Source organism: Marmota monax, unplaced genomic scaffold (assembly GCF_021218885.2).
Source record: "Marmota monax isolate L192 unplaced genomic scaffold, Marmota_monax_Labrador192_F-V1.1 WCK01_AAM20220418_F8-fsc00022, whole genome shotgun sequence".
Classification (NCBI taxonomy): domain Eukaryota; kingdom Metazoa; phylum Chordata; class Mammalia; order Rodentia; family Sciuridae; genus Marmota; species Marmota monax.
In genome coordinates this window covers 15,290,131-15,297,733 of record NW_026695215.1, presented here as the reverse complement: position 1 = coordinate 15,297,733, position 7,603 = coordinate 15,290,131, and positions in this window count along the sequence as shown.

Sequence of the window (7,603 nt, the reverse complement as noted above, 5' to 3'; positions counted from 1 at the left end):
TCTAATTCAAATGAAATTGTAATAGATTTGTAAAATAGAAAAAAAAAAAAAAGAAAGAAGGATGTCTGCAGAAGAGGCCAGAGGGTGGAGCTACGGGAATGGCTGCACCATGTGTCAATCTTTGTGTCCCACGTCAGTACCTAACAGAGAGCCTGTGTGCCCCCAAAGCACTAAATAAAAAGGGGGGCAGGTTGACTCGTCCAATGAATGCCACTCAGCCTGTGTCCTCACAACTCAGTCCTAACAAAGTCATCTGTAAGCAAATGAATCCCCTGTCACGCTGAGATCCCCCTGACCAAGGCAGATCTCACCACCACACTATCAGGGGCACCACATCCTGATGTCCCTCAAGGACACACCATCCATCAGCGACAAGTTCATCACCTTGGATCCCTCTACCCTGACAAGGAAAGCCATGCGTTCCTACTAAGAGTGACATGCGTTCTGGCTCTGGGACAGCCTTCCCTGTCCACTCACTGTACCTTGTCAGCACCATTATCTGAAAGCCTAGGGATCTGTCCACCTCTGGGGGGGGAGCCAGACCTAAGGCAGTCAACAAATCAGAAGGTGGCGTCTTTGAAAAGTCTAATGAGATACACAAAATTCTGGCAGATTTTGACTAAGAAAGGAAAAGGTACAAATAAACAACATTGTAAATTTTTTAAAAAGACAAAGCCATAGAGACTATTGGGATTTAAAAGCAATAAAATTAATAACAGAGGGAGAAGGGAAAACTCATTCTTACGGTTAGAATGACAACTAGTAAACACAGAGGGAAAGAAGGTATTAGAAAATCACCATTTTGCAATCATGCATGGTAAAGTTGATGCCCAGCAAGAGTCAATACTGGGGCTAAACTTCATTTGTGGAGGAGCAGAATATTTCCACCAGGCCAACAAATTACGTATTTAATACAAAAGTAAAATAGTAATTTTAGTATAGAAGACTGTTAGACTCCACCTTAACCAAGTGATAGAAGTTATCATCACAAATCATCATCCATTGACACCTAATTTTATTTGCTGAGAAGCAAACAATGTCACTTATGTAGTACTCCAGAAAAAAAAAAATCATAACCCATTCAGGTGCAGTGATGCACACCTGTAATCCCTGCAGCTCAGGAGGCTGAGGCAGGAGGATTGCAAGTTCAGAGCTAGCCTCAACAATTTAGCAAGACACTAAGCAACAAAGTGAAACCCTGTTTCTAAATAAAATACAAAAAAATGGGGGGCACTTGGGGTGTGGTTCAGTGATTAAGCACCCCTGGATTTGATCCCTGATTCAAAAAAATATATAATTAATATCTAAAAATAAGGAAACATGAGACAAACTCCAGATGAGAGAGCCACCATCCGGTACTCTCCAAAGTGTAAATGTCGTGAAAGACTAACAGACCTCTGAAGGACTATCCCAGATTAAAAGGACTCTGAAGTCTAAGAACGACGACACCTGATGTAACCTTCATTTGGCAAAAGTGGAATATGGGTATGTGTTAGATAATGTCAAATTGCGTAGCACTTAGATAAATATTAAATTTTCTGATTTTGTTAAGTATTCTGTGATTGTATCAGAGAAGTACTCTTGGACTTAGGGAATAAATACTTAAGTCTTTGTTAAGATTTGGAGGGGAGGGCTGGGGATGTGGCTCAAGCAGTAGTGCGCTCACCTGGCATGTGTGCAGCCCGGGTTCGATCCTCAGCACCACATACGAACAAAGATGTTGTGTCTGTCAAAAAAATAAATATTAAAATATTTTTTAAAAAAAGATTTGGAGGGGAACAGGAAAGAAAAACATATGCACATATGTGAGAGAGACGAATAATAATGTGTTCCCCTTTTAGCATCCTGATTCAAAGTGTGACAAAACATTAATAGTGGGTGAGGAGTTGGGAAAAGGAGATAGAGAAGTCCTTTAGTGTGTTGTCATTCTCTGCAATATCCTGCTGCTTATCACAATGCATATTAAGGAAGCTCATCAAGAATCAGGGCCTGCTAATAGCACCTTGGAGCCAACTTGAAGGAATCCCCGTTGGCCAAAGATGAGAAAATTTGAGCATCAAAGATAATAATAATTTAAATATATTGAAATACAGCAAATATATAGATACATTTTTGAAACAGCAAATAATAAAAAATTTGTGGATTCACAATGTTATACAGCCACTGTTGGATATTTTTGGAGGTTGACAGGATACCTATGTGTTCTGAATGACACATTAAAGGAAAAGAGTCAAGCACTTATCTTACCTCTTCTATTCAGACTGTATTTTCAGGGTAACCCAATGACTGGGGGAAATTCTTTTTATAGAGGAATCACACAGCTAAGAAAATCTATGATTTAGAAAACCACTTTTTTTTTTTTTTTGTACTGAGGATTGAACTCAGGGGCACTTAACCACAGAGTCACATCTCTTGCCCTTTTTATTTTTTATTTTCAGACAGGGTCTTTGGCTTAGGGTCTTGCTAAGTTGCTGAGGCTGGACTATGATTCGTGATCTTCCTGCCTCAGCCTCCCAATTCGCTGTGGTTACAGGAGGAGCACATCACCGCACCCAGCAGAAAACCACTATTTTGCAACTCAAACTGAAATCATGGTTACAGATCATGGGCATCAATGGCTGCCAAAAGCATGGTGGAAGGTGGATGGGAGACTTTATGATGGACAGAATAGGCCTGACCAGCTCCTCAGTACCAAAGATCACACAAGTCAGAAAACCAGCCGCGTGGACCGCCTGATGTGAGGCAAGACAGAGCGCACAGCGCCACCTGCAGGCAGTTTGCCCAATAAATAGACACTTCCATTTTCTTAAAGAAAAAGCCTAAGTCTAATTCAATCTCTGGTTCCAATTATTAGTTTTCAGAAACACCGAGGATGGCATAGCATGTTCAAACATTAAATCAAATAAATACAGAAGGCAAGACATCCCATAGTACAAATAATTCCATTTCTTCATCTAATAAGTAGAGTTTCTTTTTTTAAAAAAAGAGGAATGTTTAAGGATTTAAAGAGATTTCAGAAATGTAGTGACCAGATGAATGTGTTCCCCTTTTCGCATGAACAGTAAAGATACAAGAGTTTAGGAAATCATGAAAAATTGAACACTTTGGATATTAGATGATAAATAAATGATTACTGTTATCTGAATAGTATGGGCCTCATGTGATCATGGGTATCATGGCCATGCACTACTGCATTCAGAGATGAGGTGACAGATGCCTGGGGTACTTTCCAATATTCCATCAAAACAAGGAAAGAGGAGGAAGAGATGATACAAGAAAGGCAGGAAATAGGTAAACATTGAAGTTAGATGTTGGGTCTCTCTACTTTTGTGAATATAAAATAAAAAGTTAAACATATGATCATCACAGAAATCATCTCATCACATTCTACATTCATTCATAATTCATCGATAATTGCTATTCCCAGCAAACCAGGAATAAAAGGAAATTTATTTAACCTGATAAAGTATCCCTATCAAAATCTACAACAAACATTACAATTAAAAAATTAAACAGGAGACTTTTCTCGAATCAAAAATAAAGAAAAGAAGCCCCCATCCTAACTGTTCCCCAGCAGTGTTGACTCAGGGATCCTGGTTGGTACCCCAGGTGAAGAAAAAGAAGCAGCTATTACAACTGGAAAGGGAAAGACGGGAATTTTCTATTGATTGCTTATTTAGAAACCCAAAGTGTCTATAAACACATCATTAGAATCACTAAGAGTTCATCAAGGGGGTGATAAAGGTAACAGGATGGTCTTTATCCTCAGTGGTGTCGGGGGCCAGGGAGAGGATTCAACTCAGGTAGGACCCTGGTGCCAGAGAGACTGTTCAATTTATTATTCCATTGTGTGTGTGTGTGTGAGTGAGAGAGAGAGAGAGAGAGAGAGATTTTGTTTATAAAATATAGCATATTAAAGAAATTTAAAGCAAAAAAATCCTTTCAAAAATAAAGGATTCCTTTTTTCTGGAATTTATTTTTTATTTTTAATGACTGGATCTCGCTACGTTGCCCGGGCTGGTCTTGAACACCTAGGTTCAAGTGCTCCTCAGGACGCAGCCTCCCACACAGCTGGGACAACAGGTGTGCCCCACCACGTCTGCCACTGCCCTGTAGGGCCTACTGTTTGTTTTGAGGTGCAGGGGATTGAACTCAGGGCCTCTCTCATGCTGGGCAAGTGCTCTGCCCCTGAACTACAATACTCCCAGCAATATCTGGAATTTCTTTTATATATATATACATCTTTATTTTTTAGTTTTATTTTTTAGTTTTTGGGGGACACAACATCTTTATTTGTATGTGGTGCTGAGGATCGAACCCGGGCCGCATGCATGCCAGGCAAGCACGCTATCGCTTGAGCCACATGCCCAGCCCGATATCTGGAATTTCTAAAGCATAAAATATATAACCATGTCTGTTGGGGACATTTTAGAAATAATTTTTGCTTTGCCTGAGAAAATCACAGTAGCTCATTCTTAAATAACCACTTGTCATTTTCAAAAGTTCTCTAAACAGTATCACCAGATAGCTGCCAAATGATAGTGTGAACTTGGGGTTGCCAAATATTCAGATGGTCACAAGAAATCTGGAAATACGTCTTTTCTCACTCATGCAACTCATTTGACTATTTTGAAACACTGCATCAACACTGAGGGTCCAACAGAAGACACCCACCTCTACCCAGGGGGCCGTAACCTCTGCTCGAGACTCGGTCCAGAAGTACTCTGAGACATCGATTCAGGTCCTTCCCTTTGGGATAAGACTGTACACTCTACACATGTCCATTCTCCTCACATCCTACTGTCTTCTTTCTTCTGCCTGCCTGGCCCCAGGAGATGGCTGTTTGTCTACCTATGACAGTTCCAAACTGTGAGATAGGAATTCACCTGTATTTCTCTCAATTTACCACCAGAGGGCGGGCATGTAAAGGAAAAGGAGGTGAACCTTTTTTTTTTTTTCTTTTTTGGTAGGGTTTTTGTGGGGTTTTTTTGTTGTTTTGTTTGTTTGTTTGTTTGTTTGTTTGCAGTTATCAGTACTCTCAAGGAAAGGAATCCAGGCATTCACCATAAAAATCATTTTATGTGCTTATCTGAATCTAGATGCATTCTGCAAACACTAAGACTTGGCAGTGGAGAGGTTCACACCTTGGGAGAGCTTACTGAAATCAATACTTTCGGAAGTGGGACCTCTCTAGGGGTTCTGCTCCAAGAATCAGTGCATGGTGCTGCTCAGGGGCATGGCCAGGGCAACCAGGAATTTGGCTTAGTTCAGAAATCCATACAAATGAGCGAGTGACCTCATGTGACTCCTCACAGACACACTGTGCTGAATACATGTCCTGAAGAGAATCTCAAATAAGAATTAAGTTCTTGGGGGAGAGATCCTATGCAGGGCAGGGAGAAGCCTGCATCTCTCAGAGGAGAGTGGACGATCACCTTGTGCAGTGTGCTGGTGAGCATTTAGCATCCAGAGCTTGGCAACTGAGCTCTGGTTGGTGGTACTTACCCATTTCCATGGTGTGGACACTCTTGTCTTGGCCAACTTGGAGCTACCAAGATGGCGTCACTGAGCACAGAGCTGAGAAGAAATGCACACAGTCGACTGGCTGTCCAGGCAGCACAAGCTGCTTCATCATCCCCTGACTCCCTGTCCCTGCCCCTTTCAAAGTTACGTCTTTACTGCAGAAGCAGGCTCACCCCTAACATTTGTGAGTGCAAGGTCAGAGTGCCAAGGGAGACCCCTATATTGGATATCTAAGTATTTAAGTCACAAATCAACCTAACAAATGATTCCATTATATGTCGGATCCTGTTGCCTTCCTGACTACCTAGAATGCCAGGATTGAATTTAGAACACTTCTGAACATGTCCATGTAGAAGCCATCTCTGGCCCTCCACCGCAGCCCTAACTCTCCTCTTCTCACCCTGGGTATGCACAAGCTCTAGCTGGGCTGCATCCAGGGCACACAGCTGCAGTCTTGGCCATCTCTCAGCCTTAAGAGGCTACAGCCACTTAAAAGTGGGTCTTGAGGTCATTGGGAAGGACCCCACACATCCATTGCACAGAAGTGGGGTCAGGCTCCAAGTCGGGTCTGGATGGATGTCCCTGGTGCCCTTGAAGACTCATCACCAAAACCAAAGCAGCCCTTTAAGAGGCCGGAGTCAGGGAGGGAGGCCGCTCTCCTGAGTCTGAGGGCGATGACCATGCAGAAGCTCCTTGTAATGTCGGGGTCTTCTGACAATCCACCATTGCTCTCAAGAGGCTCCCGAAATTCCAGATACTCAGGCCAAGTGCTGAGCACCTACAGGGGCGGGTGCTCCCCTGACAGCGAATGGACACATCCTTCTGCCTCAGTATCTCCAAGACACTGAAAAGAAAACAGGCCTGGGTCCCAGATGGAGGACCAAAGATGGCTTCCCTGTTCCAAACTGAACCCCAGCATTCCAGGTGGTTACAGAGGCAGCAGGATAAGACACTGGGCCTTTGCTTGTGCTTTAGGGCAGGAGTCAGCAATCCAGGACCTGAGGCCAAATCCTGCCCACCTATTTTTATACAGCCCAAGACCTTGGAATGGTGTTTGCATTTGAAAGAATGGGGAGGAGGGGTGTCAAAAGACGTAGAATAAGTGTTGATGTGAAAACACACAAAGCTCTAATTTCCAGGCTCCACACCTCAGGTTTTATTGGAACTCAGCCCTGCCTGTTCCTTGACATACTGTCTGTAGCTGCTTTCACACTCAGAGACGAAGGTGGTCAGCTGGTAGTTAGTTAGACTCCATGGCCCACGGAGCCTCAAATATTTCCTCTCTGGCCCTCTAGAGCAAGAGGTTGCCGGCCTCTGCTGGACAGTCGGGTTTCTGTCCTGCGTTTCTGCAAAGATGGGTGGTGTATGGAGTAAGAAGGACGTGAGCCCCGGGAGAGGGCGCAGGGAGGGACAAGGAGAAGGGGGTCCAGAAGTCTGGACTGAAGAGACCAGAACTTTGTGTCCCTAGAAACAGGAAGCTGGAGTAAGGCAGCAGGAGCCAACGAGGTCACTGGGGACAGAAGGAGGGAGGAGACGCGGGCATGGCACCCTGGCCTACTTCATCAGCACATGCCTAGTCTGTGCCTACATGTCCCCCTTTGTCTCATTTAGAGCCTCCATGTCATTGGAACCTTAAATCTCTGCTGCAAGTTCATCATGGTTCCAGAGCTGTGTGATTGTCTCTAAGGTCAAAACAGCGTTGAGGTGTCATCATGCAGAATCTAAAGCAGTGCTTGTTCTCTCTCTCTCTCTCTCTCTCTCTCTCTCTCTCTCTCTCTCTCTCTCTCTCTCTCTCTCTCTCATAATGCAAGCCAGAGGTGTCATTTTCAATTTTCTAATAGCCTTGCTTTAAGAAATAAAAAGAAGCTGGTTAGCCAGGTGCTGGGTCATGGGTCTGTAATTCCAGAGACTCAGGAAGCTGAGGCAGGAGGATCCCAAGTTCAAGGCCGACCTCCACAGCCTAGGGAGACCTTGTCTCAAAATTTAAAAATAAAAGATCTGGGGACTTAACTCAGAAGTAGAACCCCTCTGGCTTCAATTCTCAGTACCAAAGGGGGGAAAGAGACAAGGAGAGAAGCTA